We start from the raw sequence: 19,617 nt of genomic DNA, 5'->3' as shown, positions 1-19,617 counted from the left end.
GTGGTGGAGGAGAGCACTGGGGGGGGGGGGGCAGGAGAGTGTGGTGGTGGAGGAGAGCACTGGGGGGGCAGGAGAGTGTGGTGGTGGAGGAGAGCACTGGGGGGGGCAGGAGAATGTGGTGGTGGAGGAGAGCACGGGGGAGGTCAGGAGAGTGTGGTGGTGGAGGAGAGCACTGGGGGGGGGGCAGGAGAGTGCGGTGGTGGAGGAGAGCACTGGGGGGGGGGCAGGAGAGTGTGGTGGTGGAGGAGAGCACTGGGGGGGGGCAGGAGAGTGTGGTGGTGGAGGAGAGCATTGGGGAGGGTGTGGTGGTGGAGGAGAGCACGGGGGGGCAGGAGAGTGTGGTGGTGGAGGAGAGCACTGCAGCCCACATCCCCCCCTCGATCCTCCTATCCAGGCACTGTGGCACACAGGGTGGGCTGTACAGATGGGCATCTCCTCCTCTGGATCACAACGCTGGCTGGCTCTGTGTTCGGCGGCCGCTCTGTAACACGGCCCCGCCCCCCAGACCGGCTTGTGTGATAGGCGGACCATTGATTCTCTCTACTATCTGTGTTACAGAGCGGCCGCCGAACACAGAGCCATCCAGCGCTGTGATCCAGAGGAGAGAGTGGAGGATGCAGCCGCCAGCGGACTCAGTAAAAAAACACCTTGGGGATTCCAGGGGGGGCACTTGACCCCCCTTGCCCTCTGCTGCGGACGCCCATGCATATAACATTAGATATTATTCAAAAACATATATACAAATCATTTAAAAACACAAGAATGAATTACTCCTAGAATATTTATCTTCTTCAAAGCTTTCAAAGTTCTTCATAAAAAATAAAAAAAAAAGAGCCCATATTTCCTTAGCTTATTCCAGTAAATTCCCTCAACCACCAAGCCCTCCATACAAATCTAACCCTCCCCATTGCAAATTTGTGAACAACCACATTTTTGCAACTGAAAAAATAAGTATTATCTCCTATGAGTTTTGAAAGAACAAAGAATAAACAAGTCATCAACAGATAATGTTAAGGTTGTAATACCAAGATTTCTTCATTATGAAGTAAAAGAGCAAGTTTCACAAGGCATGAAAAATGCAGCCCTGATTGAATTCAATGGAACTAAGCTACTTATTTTCACAGAGTTATCATCAGAGACCTTAGCCCGTAGAAGGACCTTGAAACCTTTGACAAGCCAGCTACAAGCAAAAAATGTTACCTATAAGGATGAGCCGAATAGTGATGGACGAACTTCCGACGGGACGTTTTGCAAAAGTGGCCGATAGTTCGCGAACCGTAACGTTCGCGGCAGGCCCCATTGACTTCATTGGGAGGCTAACTTTGCAAACCTACAGGTCAATTTGCAGCCACAAAATAATTACTAGCTGTGCAAACATAGTCCCACCACATGGCCAATGACATAACACATGTATGAGGTAAATCTGGGATCGACAACTACAAGCATTCTTTTTTTATATGTGAAATTGTTGTGACAATTCAGGACTGTGGAGCGCATGAAGGCAATGGAGGAGAGGGAAGGGCAGGGTAGGCAAAGAAGAGGGTGCAGGAGATGATCACCAGCAGCGTGACATACAGCAATGACACCTGCACCGTGATAGAGTGATCTGACACCAGCACCGTGATATACAGCACTGACACCAGCACCGTGATAGAGAGCACTGACATCAGCAGCGTGACATAAAGCACTGACACCAGCACCGTGATATACAGCACTGACACCAGCACCGTGATAGAGAGCACTGACATCAGCACCGTGACATACAGCAATGACACCTGCACCGTGATAGAGTGATCTGACACCAGCACTGTGATAGAGAGCACTGACATCAGCAGCGTGACATAAAGCACTGACACCAGCACCGTGATATACAGCACTGACACCAGCACCGTGATAGAGAGCACTGACATCAGCAGCGTGACATACAGCAATGACACCTGCACCGTGATAGAGTGATCTGACACCAGCACTGTGATAGAGAGCACTGATATCAGCAGCGTGACATAAAGCACTGACACCAGCACCATGATATACAGCACTGACACCAGCACCATGATAGAGAGCACTGACATCAGCAGCGTGACATAAAGCACTCACACCAGCACCGTGATATACAGCACTGACACCAGCACCGTGATATCCAGCACTGACACCTGCACCGTAAGCAGCCCCAGGAGGAAGTCAGCACAGCACAGGGATGGTGGGAGCCCCTCATAATGAGCATAGCACAGGGATGGTGGGAGCCCCTCATAATGAGCATAGCACAGGGATGGTGGGAGCCCCTCATAATATGCACAGCAGAGGTACAGCCCCAGGAGGAAGTCAGCACAGCACAGGGATGGTAGGAGCCCCTCATAATAGGCAGCCCCAGGTGGAAGTCAAGTATGTGCAAGTATTTTATACCCCAAATAGTACACCTATACCAGTCCTTAAGGACCTTTGTGGAACTAGTATCTAGGGATTAGCAGACTGTACCTTAGTCCCTATACTGATAAAGGACTGCTGCAGTATAGGGCAGCGGTCAGCAGTAGTGCACCTCAACCCTATATATTGTGGACCTTTACCAGTCCTTAAGGAATAGCAGACTGTACCTCACTCAACCCTATGTATTGTAGTACCCTATGCCTTACCAGTCCTTATAAGGACCTTTGTGGAACTAGTAGGTTGTGAATGATTAGCAGACTGTACCTCAGTCCCTATACTGATAAAGGACTACTGCAGCAGAAGGGCAGCAGTCAGCAGTAGTGCACCTCAACCCTATATATTGTGGACCTATACCAGTCCTTAAGGAATAGCAGACTGTACCTCACTCAACCCTATGTACTGTAGTACCCTATACCTTACCAGTCCTTATAAGGACATTTGTGTAACTAGTAGGTTGTGAATGATTAGCAGACTGTACCTCAGTCCCTATGCTGATAAAGTACTGCTGCAGTATAGGGCAGCAGTCAGCAGTAGTGCACCTCAACCCTATATATTGTGGACCTATACCAGTTCTTAAGGAATAGCAGACTGTACCTCACTCAACCCTATGTACTGTAGTACCCTATACCTTACCAGTCCTTATAAGGACCTTTGTGGAACTAGTAGGTTGTGAATGATTAGCAGACTGTACCTCAGTCCCTATACTCATAAAGGACTACTGCAGCAGAAGGGCAGCAGTCAGCAGTAGTGCACCTCAACCCTATATATTGTGGACCTATACCAGTCCTTAAGGAATAGCATACTGTACCTCACTCAACCCTATGTACTGTAGTGCCCTATACCTTACCAGTCCTTATAGGGACCTTTGTGGAACTAGTAGGTTGTGAATGATTAGCTGACTGTACCTCAGTCCCTATACTGATAAAGGACTACAGCAGCAGAAGGGCATCAGTCAGCAGTAGTGCACCTCAACCCTATATATTGTGGACCTATACCAGTTCTTAAGGAATAGCAGACTGTACCTCACTCAACCCTATGTACTGTAGTACCCTATACCTTACCAGTCCTTATAAGGACCTTTGTGGAACTAGTAGGTTGTGAATGATTAGCAGACTGTACCTCAGTCCCTATACTGATAAAGGACTACTGCAGCAGAAGGGCAGCAGTCAGCAGTAGTGCACCTCAACCCTATATATTGTGGACCTCTACCAGTCCTTAAGGAATAGCAGACTGTACCTCACTCAACCCTATGTACTGTAGTACCCTATACCTTACCAGTCCTTATAAGGATTTTTGTGGAACTAGTAGGTTATGAATGATTAGCAGACTGTACCTCAGTCCCTATACTCATAAAGGACTACTGCAGCAGAAGGGCAGCAGTCAAGTATAATATTCTTTCCATATTTGGAAGAAAGAATATTATACGTGTACAAGCCTATTACCATACCAGTCCTGAAAAGAACCTTTGTGGACCTAATAGTAACAGCTACTGATTAAACTGACTGTCCCTCACTGCCACACACAGCTTCCTGCCTGTCCCTATTTAAACTGACAAAACACAGGCTGCTGGAACAATAACTTGAATAGCACTCAAAACTATATCCTATATTACTTTACCATACCAGTCCTGAAAAGGACTTTTGTGGACCTAATAGTAACAGCTGATGATTAAACTGACTGTCCCTGCTGCACACAGCGTCCTGTCCCTCTCTCTACACTGACAAAAGACAGGCTGCTGCAACAATCACTAGCACAGCAGTGCCTCAAACCTATATCCTGAAATACACCTATACCAGTCCTGAAAAGAACTTTTGTGGACCAAATAGCTAGCGATTTGGGTCACTGCAGTCTCTCCCTGCTCCACACAGCAACCTCTCCCTATAGTGACATACGAAAGAATGTAAAATGGCCGCCGAATCGGGTCTATTTATAAGTTAGAGGGAATGTCCAAGTGTCCATGTGCTGTAATGTCTCAATTGGCTGTCCTTTACCCCATGATGGATGTGTCATCATAGGTCAAAGTTCTTTTGCACAGTAAACACGGAAGTCCGCCAGGCGAACGGCGGGAATAGTCGGCCGATCGGGCGGACGGTGAACAGCCTAAATTCGCCGTGAAACGACCGCCGGGCGAACCATTCGGCCATCCCTAGAGCCGAACACTCCCCTATTCGATTCGCACCAGAACCTGCGAACAGACCTAAACTTCATGTGAACTTTAGAACCCTATTAAAGTCTATAGGACTCAAAGGTTCAAATTAAAAAGTGCTAATTTTAAAGGCTAATATGCAAGTTATTGTCATAAAAAGTGTTTGGGGACCTGGGTCCTGCCCGAGGGGACATGTATCAATGCAAAAAAAGTTTTAAAAACGTCCATTTCTTCGGGAGTAGTGATTTTAATAATGCTTAAAGTGGTTGTATACCCACTTTTTTAACTTTTACCTACAGGAAAGCCTATAATAAGGCTTACCTGTAGGTAAAAAAAATATCTCCTAAACCTGTACGGTTTAGGAGATATTCCCCTCGGTATGCGCCGCTGACTGCAGCGGCGCATGCGCACAAGGGGGTTCTCTCCGTGAAAATCCGGCAGCGCTCGTCCGGCCGGATTTAAATCTCCCGCGCGCATGCGCGGGAGTGACGATATCGCGGCTCCGGCCACTCACAGTGCCGGAGCCGCGATACCCGGAAGAGACGCCGAGGGAGCATGTCGGCTCCCTCGGCGTGGATCGGGCGAGATGTCGGGGCCTCGTTCTAAGGTAAGTATTTCATAATGAGCTAGTATGCGGTGCATACTAGCTCATTATGCCTTTTGCTTTGCAGGTTTTAAAAAAAAAATAAAAAAATTGCGGGTTTACTACCGCTTTAAAGTGAAACAATAAAAGTGTAATATTCCTTAAAATTTCGTACCTGGATGGTGGCTATAGTATGCCTGTAAAGGGGCGCATGTTTCCCGTGTTTAGAACTGTGCCTGCACAAAGTGTCATTTCTGTAGGAAAAAAAAGTAATTTAAAAGCACTCACGGCTATAATGAATTGTCGGCTCCCCGTAATACAAAGAACAGTCATTGAAAGTCATTGATAAAAAAAAAAAAGTGTGGGGTTCCCCTAAATTCAATTACCAGACCCTTCAGGTCTGGTATGGATATTAAGGGCAACCCCGCGTCAAATTGAAAAAAAAATGACGCGGGGTTCCCCCCAAATATCCATACCAGACCCTTCAGGTCTGGTATGGATTTTAAGGGGAACTCCACGCCATATAAAAAAAAAATGGCGTGGAGTTCCCCCCAAAAATCCATACCGGACTCTTTATCCAAGCACGCAATATGGCAGGCCACAGGAAAAGAGAGGGGATGATAGAGCACCCCCCTCCTGAACCATACCAGGCCAAATGCCCTCAACATTGGGAGGATGCTTTGGGGTCCCCCCAAAGCACCTTGTCCCCATGTTGATGAGGACAAGGGCCCAGGGCCAGACTGGCCTACTGGGATACCGGGAGATCTCCCAGTAGGCCACCTGCCCTGGGGCCTCTTTTAGTTGCAGCTGCATTGGTGCTTTCTACTGCGGCCAATGCTGGCTGGCTCTGTGTATACGAACTAAAAATATCTTGGTTCAACCTCATATTATATGGTTTTGGTAAATTTAACCTAACCGCTTCAGCCCCGGAAGATTTTATGCCCTTTGCTGGTCAAAGGACAGACCACTTTTTGCGATTTGGCACTGCGTCGTTTTAACTGACAATTGGCGTGCGACGTTGCACCCAAACAAAATTAAAATCCTTTTTTCACAAAAATAGAGCTTTCTTTTGGTGGTATTTGATCACCTCTGCGGTTTTTATTTTTTGCGCTATAAACAAAAAAAGAGCGTCAATTTTGAAAAAACAAATTTTTTGTACTTTTTGCTATAATAAATATCCCCCAAAAATATATATATATAAAAAAAAAACTTTTTTCCTCAGTTTAGGCTGAAATGTATTTTTACATTTTTTTGGTAAAAAGAATCGCAATAAGCATATATTGATTGGTTTGAACAAAAGTTATAGCATCTACAAAATAGGGCATCGTTTTATGGTATTTTTATTATTATTATTTTTTATTAGTAATGGTGGCAATCTGCAATTTTTATTGGGACTGCGACATTATGGCGGACACATTTTTGGGACCATTGGCATTTTTACAGTGATCAGTGCTATAAAAATGCATTGATTACTGTAAAAATGTGACTGGCAGTGAAGGGGTTAACCCCTTTGGGGCAATCAAGGGGTTAATATGTTCCCTAACAGGTGTTCTAACTGAAGGGGAGAGTGGACAGTGCAGGTGAAGAGATAGATCGTTGTTCATACTCTGAACGCGACCGTCGGCACTCTCATCTGCATCCGTGAGCGAGCAGGGGGCCCGCATATGCCCCAGGCAGCGCACACTCGCCCCCTAGTGGCCACAGGGAAAAGCGATGTTAAATAATGTTGTTTCCCCCAGCCGTGCCATTCTGCAGTGGATGGTCGGCAAGTGGTTAAAGGAAAATTTTACAAGAAGATAGGATAATGTATGGTTAGCCTTTGCTTCCTAGTAGAGTTGGGTAAATGGTTCGGAACGAGCATGAGTTTGTGCCGAACATTGGCTGTTCAGCTGTGTGACGAACATCCAAATTATTTGGGTGTTCGACCATTTCAGCAGTGCATTGGAAGCCCTGATTGGTTGAAACAATGAATTATTTGCCCCATCAGGGCACAGAGCACTGTCAGAGCCATGACTGAAGAAAGTAATGATGATTCTATCCAATTTTGGCTCATTGCTCCCCACTATGAAAATATTCTCCCGAGAGCAGCTATTACCAGTGTGATATTTGCGTGGAGAGAGATGGATCAGGGCTCTGTTCAGTGCTGCTAGTGAGTTAAAGTGGTTGTAAACCCTTACAAACCACTTTGACCTACAGGCAAGCCTAGATTAAGGCTTACCTGTATGTCCAAGAAATATCTCCTAAACCTACACGGTTTAGGAGATATTTGCCAAAAGACAGGCACCGCTGTCTACGGCGCATGCACACTGAGCGCGCCGCTGTTAATGGCGATATGGTGCGGGTGGCGGCTCCTGTGCGCATGCGCGGGAGTGACGCCATCGCGGCTCCGTCGAATGACAGCGCCGGAGCAGCGAGACCCACCAAGAAGATGGAGGCTCCGTACACAAGGGGACAGCAGTGACTTTGCTGGCTTCTGTGTCAGGTAAGTGACACATAATGTACTACTATGCGATGCATAGTAGTCCATTATGCTTTACCTTTGCAGGGAATCAAAGAGGAAGTAAACCCATCAGGGTTTACTTCCTCTTTAAGCCCCATACTGTACACATTATTAGATTTTATGCATATTTTTGTCTTCAGATTCACCATCTGAAGACAAAATCTGAAGACAAAAATATGCAGAAATCTAATAGTGTGTATGGGGCTTTAGTGTGCTATTGTGCTTCTATTGCCGATGTAGAAGACCAGTTTAGTGTGAATCTAGTGATAGTTTAGTGTGAGTGTAGTGTGATGTGACTATTCATTTTTACTTTAGTGTGAGTTTTGTGAGTGTAGCATGACCATTCATTTTACTTTAGTGTCAGTTTAATTTTTCAGGGCAGGTTTCCTCCAGTATATTTCAGTGCATTACTGCATGTTTAACACAGTATCTATCCGTGCATTACTCTACGCTTAACTCAGTATTTATACGCACAGTACTGCGCGTTAACACAGCACATATCAGTGCGTTGCTGTACATTTACCATAGTATATATCAGTGCATTACTGCAGGTTTAACGCTGTATATATCCGTGCGTTACTGCATGTTTAGTGCGGTATATATCTGTGCATTACTTCACATTTGACACAGTATATATCAGTGCATTACTGTTTGTTTAACGCAGTATATATCAGTGCATTACTGCACGTTTAACGCTGTATATATCCTTGCATTACTGCAAGTTTAGCTTAGTATATATCCATGCCTTAAGGCGCGTTTAATGCAGTATATATACATGCATTACTTCACATTTAGCGGAGTATATATCAGTGCGTTACTTTACATTTTGATGCTGTATATATCCGTGCTTTACTGCACGTTTAGTGCAGTATATATCCGTGCGTTACTTCATGTTTAACACAGCATATATCAGTGCGTTACTGTACATTTAATGGAGTACATATAAGTGCGTTATTGCACGTTTACCATAGCATATATCCGTGCATTACTGCACATTTAACGCAGTATATCTCAGTACGTTACTGTACGTTTAACGCTGTATGTATCAGTGTATTTCTGTACTTTTGACGCAGTACATATTCATGCATTACTGCATGTTTAACACAGTATATATCTGTGTGTTACTTCACATTTAGCGCAGTATATATCAGTGTATTACTGTACGTTTAACGCAGTATATATATTTGTGCATTACTGCACATTTGACAAAGGATATATCCATGCGTTACTGCACATTTAACGCACTATATATCAGTGTGTTAGTTCACGTTTAATGCAGTATATTTGGGTGCGTTACTGCACATTTAACGCAGTATACATCAGCACGTTACTGCATGTTTAACACAGTATATGTCAGCGCATTACTGTGCCTTTAATGCAGTACATTTGAGTGCATTACGTTTACCAGAGTATATTGCAGTGCGGCACTGCAGTTTTACTGCAGTATATTGTAGTGTGTTAGTGGAGTGTGTCTGTGCAGTGAGTACTCACATTAAAGTACACCAAACATCACTTTATATTGATTAAAGTGTATCCACATCCACATTTATTACTTTACTTACTTACGTTATCTTTATTTACTTTATCTTTATTACATTTTGTTTATAAGTGCCCCCCCCCCCCATCATGTCTGGGAGGTCAACAAGTAGAGGCAGACGTTCCCATGGAACTGTGAGTTGGCCAGCAGCATATGTGTCCACATGCAAAGGTGGATATTGTCTGCCGTCAGACAGGGCATCCTTTCATATGTCTAGTGATGTTGCCCGTGCCATCCAGCCACAGCATGAGGTGGTGGTGAACTGACCATCATCATCCTCTTCATCCTCCATCACCCAAGCAGAGACTAGTGCACAGTCCACTGCAGCTGCCAGAGTGGCTTTTTCTGCCTCCTTTTCCACAGCTACTCCTGCCATAGCCCCAGCATCAGGCCTGGAGGAGTCAGCTGAGTTATTTGAACAATAATAGCCACTTGCTCCTTGACGATGCACAATCATCACTTGATTCACATCTTGTTTCTGAGGTTGAGGAAGGTAGGAACATGAATTTACAGAGAGGGGGGAACCCTGGTAAACAACAAATTGGCAGTCATGCTGCCCCAGCCGCAGTGTATTGCCAAGTTGTCCCCATATAATGATAATGATGATGATGGGGTCACTAATGTGACTTGGGTGCCATATAGAGCAGAGGAGGAAAGTGAGGGTGAGGCACAACCCCAAAGAGGCAGCTATCATGGAAGAGTAGCAAGCAGCCACCCTATGCCACCAGATTGTGGAGCTGTTATCTCTCAGTCCAATTACCAGAACTCAACTGTTTGGGCCAGTTTTTATCATATGTGCAACTGATCGCATGCTATGGACTCCAGAGAAAGAGATATAATTTTGCCCCTGTTCAAATCATTAGTAAGACCTCATCTGGAATATGAAGTTCAGTTTTGGGCACCAGTTCTCAAAAAGGATATCGGGGAACTGGAGAAAGTGCAGAGAAGGGCAACCAAACTGATAAGAGGCATGGAGGAACTCAGCTATGAGGAAAGATTAGAGGAACTGAATTTATTCACTCTTGATAAGCGGAGATTAACCACTTGCTGACCAGCACACGCCGATGTACGTTGGCAGAATGGCACGGGCAGGCAAATGGGCGTACCTGTACGTCCCTTTAAATTTGCCATCCTGCGCTGGTCGGGACCCCCATGAGTCCTGCCACGGGACCCGCAGACTCGATCGCCGCGGGCATACCCGCGATCGTCTCACGGAGCGGCCGAATGAAGAAATGCCGTTGTAAACAACATTTATCCATTCTGCCTAGCAACTAGTGACGCTGATCTCTGCTCCATGTGATTGGAGCAGAGATCAGTGTTCACTAAATGAAAGCCCAACCCCCCCACAGTTAGTAACACACCCCTAGGAACACTTAACCGTTACACTGCCACCCACTGGTTAACCCTTTCACTGCCAGTGTCATTTACACAGGAATCACTGCATTTATATAGCAGTGATTACTGTATAAATGACAATGGTCCCAAAAATGTGTCAAAAATGTCCGATGTGTCCGCCACAATGTCGAAGTCACAATAAAAATCACTGATCGTCGCCATTACTAGTAAAAAAATAAAATAATAAAAAATTATTAATAAAAATGCCATAAAACTATCCCTATTTTGTAAACGCTATAACTTTTGCGCAAAGCAATCAATAATCGCTTATTGCGATTTTTTTACCAAAAATATGTAGAAGAATACGTATCGGCCTAAACTGAGGGAAAAAAATGTTTTTTATATATATTTTTGGGGGATATTAATTATAACAAAAAGTAAAAAATAATGCGTTTTTTTCAAAATTGTCTCTCTATTTTTGTTTATAGCGCAAAAAATAAAAAACGCAGAGGTGATCAAATACCACCAAAAGAAAGCTCTATTTGTGGGAAAAAAAGGACGTCAATTTTCTTTGGGAGCCAAGTCGCACGACAATTGTCAGTTAAAGCGACGCTGTGCCGAATCGCAAAAAGTGGTCTGTCCTTTGACCAGCAAAATTGTCTGGTCTGTAAGTGGTTAAGGTGGGATATGATCAACATGTACAAATATATAAGGGGTCCATATAGTGAACTTGGTGTCGAGTTATTCACTTTACAGTCAACAAAGACAGGGGGCACTCTTTACGTCTAGAGGAAAAGAGATTTCATCTCCAAATACGGAAAGGTTTCTTCACAGTAAGCCCTTGTACACATGGTCGGACATTCCGACAACCAAATCCGTCAGATTTTGTCCGACGGATTTTGTCCAACGGATTTTGTCCGAAACTGTTGCATACACACAGTCGGACAAAGTTGTCAGAAAATCCGATCGTACTTAACGTGATGACATTATTTCGTTAGGACGGGACTACGTTCAGGCTAGTAGCCAATAGCTTTGGTCTAGGAATTTGATCTGAGCATGCGTGGCACTTTGTCCGATCGAAATTCTCTACACATGATTGGACAAAGTCCGATCGGATCATGTCGTCGGAAAATTTTATAGCTCAGCTGGAAAACTTGGTCCATCGGATACTCCGACGGAAACAGTCCAATGGAGCCCACACACTGTCAGATTATCTGACAACACGGTCCTATCGGACATTGTCCATCGGAATGTCCGACCGTGTGTACAAGGGCTAAGAGCTGTGAAAATGTGAAATAGACTCCCTGCAGAGGTGGTTCTGGCCAGCTCAGTGGATTGCTTTAAGAAGGGCCTGGATTATTTCCTAAGTGTACATAATATAACTGGGTACTAACATTTAAAGTTGATACGGGGAAAATCCGATTGCCTCTCGGGGGATCAGGAAGGAATTTTTTCCCCTGCTTTAGCAAATTGGATCATGCTCTGCTGTTTTTTTTTGCCTTCCTCTGGATCAACTGTGGGTATAGAATTGGGTAAATGAGATTGTATGATATATATATATATATATATATATGTAAGAAGGCCAGTATGGTGGCCTGAATTTATGGGAGGAGCCCGGGGGGGTATTTAACCAGCCCACTCGCCTGTGGTCTTTGTCGGTTTCCTGTGCGCAATACTACGTCACTAGGCCGACTACTCGAGTTTCGTTGCCGTTCGGATAACTTCTCTCTACTAGAAGTCTCGTGGTTTTCGTTCCCGTTCGTGTTTTGTACAACGTCTCTGGCTCGACTGCCGCAGGTAAGGGTCTCGATTGACCTTCCTTTACTAAGAAACATTTTTATTTTTGAGTATCGTTAAAACTTGAAAATATCTCGAGTCATTCGTTACAAAACCGGGTCGTTTATCACTCAAAACGCACCATTTTCGCAGCGCCCTTCATTTCACGGGCCTCTTTTCGGTAGGAATTGCTCGAAGAAAAAACTGCACTTTTTTCGTAACTTGTTGTGTTGTCTGCCTCATCACCGTGTTCCACAGACAAATCGTTGCCAGTCGCATCACACGGCACAACGATTCGTACCTCTGCCACAGCTGGCTCACGTAGGTCATTTCATCATTTCACTCATTTCTGTCACTCACTGTGCTCCGATTCGAATCCAGTCGCAAATGCGCCGATTCGTTCCGGTGTGCCCCAGTTGCTCGGCCTCATTTCGGTACATGCTCCAGAGCCCGCTCGTTGCTAATCGATCCGGGTCTCTGTCATGGGAATCATTTCACTGTCACCTATTACGTTCCGAATCGAAACCAGTCGCATTTCTCAAAAGCACAGGTTCGATCGACGTGTCCCAGTTGCGTTGGCCTCATATCAGTACATGCTCTAGAGCCCGCTCGTTGATGGTCGCAGGCTGCGTCCTCTCCGATTCGTAGCTCTATCATGGGAAACATTTCATTGTCACGTAGTGCGTTCGGTTCGAATCCGGTTGCATCCCTGTGCATCAATTCGTCCGGACGGCCCCAGGTATTTTTTCAGCCTCATTTCAGTGCATGCTCCAGAGATCGGTTCGGTTCCAGTCTCAGTTCGGGGCCGGCCGATCCAGTCCTCTGTCATGACAGAAGTTGTTCATTTCATTTCACTGTCACACTCCGCGCTCCGGTTCGAATCCAGTCGCACCTTCGCATGCACCGATTCGTTCCGGTTCGCCCCAGGTTATTGCCCACATTTCAGTACATGCTCCAGAGTCCGCTTTGTTGTCAGTCGCACTTGCGACACGACCATTTCGTGCCTCTGTCATGGCAATCATACTTCATTTTACTGTCACTTACAGCGCTCCGACTCGAATCCAGTAGCATCCGTGATGCATCGATTCGGTTCGGCGTGCCCCAAGAGGGAACGGCCACATTTCACTTTCTCCACAGGTTGCCTTATTGTACGGTCACAAATCCAGCACTTATTTACGCTCCCGCATTTGGACACAGGTCATCCCATCCTTCATGCAAATGATACGTCGGATTGGGACAGCAAAAAAAAAAAAAAGGGGGGGGAAAATGAAGAACAAATGGTGGTGATAATGAAAGGAATTACGACGAAACTGTCTACTCACCGGTGCACCTCGCTCGTATTAGCCAACCGTTCGTGTCACTCTTCAGTTTACTTGTTAGGCTCCTCACCAGTTTGTCATCTGTTATTTCTCTCTCCAGGTCAGTCAAGTTCAGTAGGTCCACCCTGCACCAGCTTGGACGTTATCTTCCCAGGTAAAAAAAAAAAAAAAAAGAGAGAGAGAGATGGGAAGGCGTAAAAATGCGACAGCAACCATGCTGGCATACTTATATATATATATGAAGGCCGTGACAATATATATATATATATATATATATATATATATATATATATATACACATTCACTCCCGCCTTGGCACTCAGCAACAGGTGGATTCACTTGATAAAATAGAGAAACAGTCTTGACTTATGTCACCCTCGATAGGTTCCGGTCGTCCATCCTTCGTCCCCAGAGAGATAGGACATCACTCCTAGGGCACGATTCACCTGGAGCCATGTCCCAAGTCGGCAGCGAAGACTTTACCGCCCCCTTGTCTCCTCGCCCGCCTTCAGTGAGCGACAGCGTACAGTCCTACAGGGGTTGGACTATCCCCAGGCTGACGGCAGAGCTGAGACGCAAGGGCATTCCCTTCCCCGCTACCGCTAGGAAGGCAGAGCTTTTCAGGCTCCTCTCCACCCCTCCGGCTACAGCCGGGCCCAGTACCCCACCTCAGGCTTCTCTTCAGTCAATCTCAGCAGCTATTTCTCAGCTGCACTCAATGGTGTCGTCCTTAAACAACACGGTCACGGACGTCCAGACCAGAGTGACGCTTCTAGAGGCTCACCCAGCCACTGTTCCAGTTACAGTCCCGCTACCACTGTCGACAGGTAACGCAGGGACATGTCCCGTTGTCCACCCAGCACATCTGGTGCTGGCCGGCATAAGGAAGGACATCTTGGACGGCAAGGATATCAACCTTGCCTCCCTGCTTATCTCAGTCCACGACCTTGCTGAGAACAAGGCCTACACATGGGGAGATGTCTCTGTAGTCCTCAAAGCCAAGGATCCCAGGCTGAACCGCAAACTTTCCATCCCAGAGTTTGCCCTAGCTTTTGGGATGCTTCGGGACATCATTTGTTCAGCATCCCCCGCCAGAAGGGAAGAGCTGGACTTGTACCTCCACACAGTGGTGGACCTAGGTTACAAATACGGAGGCTTCGCCTTCTATGATTACCATCGCTTCTTTTCCGCCAAAGTAGCCGCTAAACTGGCACAGTTCCAATCACCCACGGACTGGAGCCTGATGGACACCGAATTGTTCTGCCGGCATTTTGCCGGCCTTCGTTCACCTCTATGTGCCATCTGCCAGTCCTCCACCCATACCGCCCCCTGGTGCGCCAACGTCACGGCTAGCCGCCCGGTAGAGTTCCCCTCCACCTCCGGCACAGGCCAAGGCCCATCAGGCCCTACACCGAAAACACAAGTGGACAAGTTTGGGCGTTCGGTCCGAACCATGGGGGGTGCGGCCATTTGTAATAATTATAACTACGGCTCATGTAATTTTAGCCAGTGCCGCCTATTGCACGTCTGTGTCATATGTCACAGAGCGCACCCCAGAAATCTGTGTGAGGTTAAAACTCGCAAGGGCTCATGACTGAGCCGCATAGACGTCCTATGCCTGGGCTTCTACCTCTCCATGCACCCCACTCCTTCACTAGCCACTTTCCTCATCAGTGGCTTCACTACAGGCTTCCATACCGGCCTCATCTCCTTGCCCCACACAACCTACGAGTGCGGAAACCTCCGCTCAGCAGCTTCCGACGAGCAGGCCATTGATCAGTTGCTGCATACCGAGGTGGAACGAGGCTTCGTCATAGGCCCATTCACACAGCCCCCCTTCAATATGTGGAGAGTTAGCCCTATTGGACTTGTCAAGGGCAAGTTTTCTAATAAAAATCGTTTGGTGTACGACCTGTCTGCGCCTCATTCTTCCCACATTCCCAGCCTAAATTCCCTGATTCCTTCAGAAGAATTCTCATTAAAATATGCCTCCGTGGACATGGCAATCCAGGCCATCCTTGAAGTAGGCACAGGTGCGTGGCTGTCCAAAGCCGACACATCCGATGCCTTCAAACTGTTGCCTATTCACCCATCCCTCTGGTGCTGGCACGGCATTAAATGGAGAGATCAATATTACTTCGCCACTAAGCTAACATTTGGCTCCAAGAGCAGCCCCTGGCTGTTCGACACGTTTGCACAGGCTCTTGCTTGGATCCTTCGGCACAAGGCCTCTTGTCAGCAAGTTATCCATTACCTGGATGACTTTCTATTGATTGAACAGCCAGGCGTACCTCCAAGGGACCTTGGTAAGTTAAGGACCGTCTTTGGGAATCTCAACGTCCCCATCGCCGAACATAAGGTTGACGGGCCCGCACAATTTATCACCTTCCTCGGAGTCAATCTCGACACCAGCGCCATGCAGGCCAGCCTGCCCTACAACAAACTGACCCGCATCAGGGCAGTCCTCCACGAATTCACCTGCACCAGAGGATGTACAAAGAGGCAGCTACAGGCGCTACTAGGCATGCTGAACTTTGCCATGCAAATTATCCCACAAGGTCGCTCCTTTATCTCGCGCCTGTTGGTCTGCCTTTCTCAGGCACAAGACCCGGATCAGGTCCTTAGCCTTGATGTCGCAGCTGTAGCAGACTTAGCAATGTGGGACGAGTTCTTGTCCTCCTGGAATGGTATCTCCCTGTTTATCCCGTCCATCTCACCTCTCTCACCACAGGTAGTAACGGATGCCGCAGCCTCCACAGGATTTGCGGCTATTTTTGGCCACCATTGGTTCGCCGGACCCTGGCCTTCTCAAATTCTCTTGATCCCTGGATTTAGTCAGGCTTCATCCCTTTTCGAGCTCTACCCCATTGTAGCAGCCGCCCAGCTCTGGGGTCATACCTGGACAGGACAAACCGTAGGTTTTACCACCGATAACCAGGCCACGGCCGAAATTATCAACAAAGGCAGGTCTAAGTCTCTCTCCGTGGTGTCCTTCCTTCGCAGGCTGGTGCAGCTGTCTCTGCGACATCAGTTTAATGTGTACTGCACGTTTATCCCTGGAAAGCACAACCTTGCCACTGACGCACTGTCCCGTTTTAATTTCCTGTCCTTCTTCCGGCAGGTTCCCGGAGCAGATACGGTGTCAGCGCCTATCCCACACTGGTCTCAGTTGACCCTGGACTAGAGCCGCATCTACATGGAGCCACTCGGCTCATCAACCAATCACTCGCAGACAACACTTTGAAAGCCTACCAGGTAGCCTGGAAAGCGTTCAATACATTTCTGGTTGCCTCCTCAGTAGGCACCCCAACTGATGCCAGGCATATACTAGCCTTCACCTCGTACTGCCATAGTCAACTGGCCTTGTCCTTCAACACCATCCGGTTATACTTAGCTGGCATACAGCACTACCTCTCATTACAGGATCCTACCAAACCGTCCATCTTCTCATCTCACGCTATCCGAGCCGTCCTGCGCGGCATTCAGAAACAGCAACCACCACACAAGGTCAAGCGGCTCCCCATCACCAGTTCCATCTTCAGGGACATGTCCAACATGCTTATCAGCTACCCCTTCGGTGTTCTCCCCAGTATGGTCATACAGGCGGCCATTTATCTAGCCTACTACGGCTTTCTACGACCCAGCGAATTCACCCATAACAACACACGCAGTCCAGTCCTTCGCAGACGTCATCTGATCCGTCACCAGGACCACTTCATTCTCCACCTCCCGGTTACCAGGACTCAGCAAGCAGGCACCTCTACAAAACCAACAACGCCTGGTGCCCGGTCGCTGTACTTTCACATTTGCTCTCTCTTCTACCCGAGCTCCCGGACTCTTGTCCTCTGTTGCCCTTCCTGGTCAAACCACTAACGAACCACCAGTTCATCAAGCATGTAAGGGTTCTTCTCCGCAATTTGCTCCTCAATCCCGGTGAGTACTCCGGTCATTCCTTCCGCATCGGAGCAGCTTCATCTGCATCCCGGCACGGGGTCCCGGACCACGTCATCAAAAGATTGGGCAGGTGGAAATCGGCCTGCTTCTCTCGATACATCCCTAACCCACAGGTAGAAATTTCTCGGGCATTCTCCCAACTGGCTCAGTAAGATAAAGCTGAAAACAATAAATATCTCTTACCCCTACCTAAGTGTTTTTGCCCCCTTATTTTGGTATACCATCCATTAGACCAGGGCACACTTTCAGGTCCATTTCATATAGGGTATCTTATCATAGACTTGTATTGCTCAGATACGTATCGGACATAGGGCTTCGACCATAAGTAAGAAGGCCAGTATGGTGGCCTGAATTTATGGGAGGAGCCCGGGGGGTATTTAACCAGCCCACTCGCCTGTGGTCTTTGTCGGTTTCCTGTGCGCAATACTCACCCTCCCATCCCCTTTTTTAAGGCATTTCTCAAAACATTTCTCTTTAAACTCATTTATTTCTAATCACTGGGTATGCTCCCTTATTTTGGTATACCGTCCATTAGACCAGGGCACACTTTCAGGTCCATTTCATATAGCGTATCTTATCATAGACTTGTATTGCTCAGATACGTATCGGACATAGGGCTTCGACCATAAATATATATATATATATATATATATATATATATATATATATATATATATATATGTAATTTTTTTTTTTTTTGTGGTTGAACTGGATGGACTTGTGTCTTTTTTCAACCTGACTAACTATGTAACTATGTAACTATATGTAACAATGGCAGGTTCCCACTGCCTATTTCTTTTCACATAAAGCTATTCCAGCTCTCTACCATCACATGGAAGGCGATGTTGTGGCATCATTGGCAAGGCAATCAGCTGCAATGACCATGTTACTACTGACATGTGGTCCAGCAAGCATGGTCAGGGACAATATATTTCATTCACAGCCCACTGGGTAACTCTGCTTGCAACTCGAAAAGATACAGGACAGGGCTCAGTGCTGCACCTTTTTGTAATGCCATGTCTCCATACAGCTAGTGGTGATCATGCAGGATTTGTCAGCTTCACCCCCTCCTCCTCTTCCATGGTGTTGCGTACCTTACAGCAGAGTCCGAATGCTGGGGGTGGCCTCTTGCACGTTATGGTCTCAACACCCCTAGTAGTGAGGACAGGGAGTGCTGAGGCAGCGAAAGGGTGCAGGTGCCTGCAGGTTGAAGATTGAGGCTCGAAGATACTGGATCCTCACGGAGGAAGAAGTGCAGACTGGTCACCGGAAGTGTTCAGCGGGACCCAAGCAGGTACATAGAAATACTACACGTCAGGAATGGACAAGGTTGACAACTGGTGGCAACGAGGTACAGGAACGGAAGGCAGGTTCGTAGTCAAGGACAGGCAAAGATTTGGCAACGTGCTGGCAGTGAGGTACAAAGTCAGGAAGAAAGCCGAAGTAGAGAGTCCAAGCCGAGGTCAGTATAGTAAATCCAGGTAAGTAGTAAGCAGGGGTGATCCAGAAGAGTAGTCAAGCAAGGAACAAGGTAACAGGTACAACAGCGGTCAGGTATCTCCATGAGTATTTGGGCATATTTATTATAGCAAAAAGTAAAAAAAAAAAAAATTCAAAATTGGCACTTTTTTTGTTTATAGCAGAAAAAATTTAATTAAATTAAATACCACCAGAAGAAAGCTCTAATTGTGTGAAAAAAAGGAAGTCAATTTTGTTAGGGTACAGTGTCGCACGACCGCATAATTGTCAGTTAAAGTGACGCAGTGTTGTATCGCAAAAAATGGCATGGTCATTAAGCAGGAAAATCTACCAGTCTTTAAGTGGTTAAAGGATAAGTTCACCTTTGTTTGTTTTTTTTGTTTGTTTGTTTTTTCTAAATTCCAGCTCCCCTATGTAACAATACGTGTTCATGTACTTTTTTTTGCAAAAAATATCAAAGCTTTCCATACAATCTACAGACACGTACCTTACTGTCCTCCATCCATTTTTCCAAACAGTGGTGGAACTACCGCCATAGCGACCTGTGCGGTCGCTATGGGGCCC

Source organism: Lithobates pipiens, unplaced genomic scaffold, assembly GCF_037356315.1.
Source record: "Lithobates pipiens isolate NorthernLeopardFrog02 unplaced genomic scaffold, aLitPip1_a1.2 Scaffold_8, whole genome shotgun sequence".
Classification (NCBI taxonomy): Eukaryota; Metazoa; Chordata; class Amphibia; order Anura; family Ranidae; genus Lithobates; species Lithobates pipiens.
Note: the sequence above shows the minus strand (reverse complement) of the source record.